The sequence below is a fragment of the Notothenia rossii genome (genome assembly GCF_949606895.1).
Source record: "Notothenia rossii genome assembly, chromosome: 3".
Classification (NCBI taxonomy): Eukaryota; Metazoa; Chordata; class Actinopteri; order Perciformes; family Nototheniidae; genus Notothenia; species Notothenia rossii.
Genome location: NC_136901.1, coordinates 11015662 through 11017308, shown reverse-complemented (window position 1 = coordinate 11017308; position 1647 = coordinate 11015662). Strand labels below are relative to the sequence as shown.

Sequence of the window (1647 nt, the reverse complement as noted above, 5' to 3'; positions counted from 1 at the left end):
CAGAGAGAGAGGAGAGTAGGAGAGGAGGGGAGAGGGCATGGACAGAGTTAAAGTGGCCATCATGTTGCTTAGTTACCACTTGGGTTGATGGCGATTTGGTGTGTGTGGGCAGGCTAACACCCTCCCTACACCTCTGCTGGGCAAACTGAAAGAACAATCACACCCTTTTTTCAAAGAATAATTTATTTCAGGTTGCAGCTTGTGATGGATAAACAATGAGTAAACCACTGGTCAAATCTGTAGCAAGCATTAATAATAATCATCATCATCAGAATAACATTAATAGGAATAATTATTTCAATTATAAATAATAACAATATCAGAGTGATCAGAGTATTACATCTATACAAGCTACAAATATCAGCATTTTGTCCTATTTCTTTTTTTTTCTGCTGTTAAAACCTTAAACACTTCACACATGACCCAAGCTGCTGCCCCTCTTGGGAAATAGATACATCAGGTTTTCCCATGATGCTTTGTGGTGACTTACAGTTTCAAGGATCTTATAAGGAAGGAGAGTTTTCATTGGATATATCTGAATGAGCCACATTTTCCGTGCGACTGATTGTACCAAAGTTGGTCACCAGCGTTTTAAAAAGAAATGTGTCTGAGCCCTGTACAAATCATGTTTTAAAACAAAATAAATACCAACACGGTTACATCAATAACATGTCCTCAATACTGTGCACTCAATTTATCCAGCACCAGCGCTATACAGTAAATATTTAAAATGTTATCAGTAGTCGTTGGACCCGATATTAGATTATCACAGATCAATACATACTGGTGTATTTCTTTCTTTTTTTCAACTCTAAAATCAGTGTATAACTTTGTAACAAATTCTACATACCAAAACGTAAATTAAAATGTCTTATAGGTGAACAGGAAATAAATAGTAAGTGCGGTAACTGAGATTAACACTTTGTTTCGGCTAACTTTGTTTCTGACAAAATGGGACTGGTGGTATCCAGATCTGAGTTAATTTATAAAGCAACATGAGCCAAGAGGGGCAGTAAGGGTAGGGGGGGGGGGGGGGGATAGGGAGAGCCACACGGTCAAAACAAACACCCAGTAAGTCTCAGTACAGTAAGAAGTGGGAGAAGTAAAAAGTTAAATCAACAACAACTAAGTTTATTCATGTCCAGTTTTTCTGGGTTCACTTGGGGATTTGGGAATGCTACTGTGCTTTACTATTCAGAATGTGTGTGTGTGTGTGTGTGTGTGTGTGTGTGTGTGTGTGTGTGTGTGTGTGTGTGTGTGTGTGTGTGTGTGTGTGTGTGTGTGTGTGTGTGTGTGTGTGTGTGTGTGTGTGTGTGTGTGTGTGTGTCTGTGGTTGTGTGTGTGTCTATGGGACTGGGGGTTCATAGGAGAGAAGCTTATACAAAGGAGCAAAAATACAGAAACATCACTTTTTTCCCCAAAATGCCCATGTAACTTAAAAACATCCACAATAAAAAGATTTATATATATTATCATCTTTATTTTTAGTTCTCCCCTGATCCATCATCTTCCTCATCCTTGTGTTCCTCCAGAGGCGGATGAAGAGCAGGCTTGGACGAGTTGCGGGCGAACGAGAAGAGGAGCTTTTCTGTAAGTGCAACAAGGTTCAATTTCCACTGTTTTGCTTTTCATTCATAAAAGTCTCAC

The 1647-nt window shown here is 39.3% G+C and overlaps 1 protein-coding gene across 1 annotated transcript in view; it reads right to left on the bottom strand.

The window, feature by feature from the left end:
* Window positions 1-327: 327 nt before the first annotated feature.
* prox1a (prospero homeobox 1a) overlaps window positions 328-1647 on the bottom strand; it is a 32628-nt gene continuing 31308 nt past the window's right edge. The window contains exon 7 of the mRNA XM_079671922.1: window positions 328-1647. This exon is cut by the window's right edge and continues 439 nt beyond it. The gene's annotated coding sequence lies outside the window, so the exon portion shown is untranslated.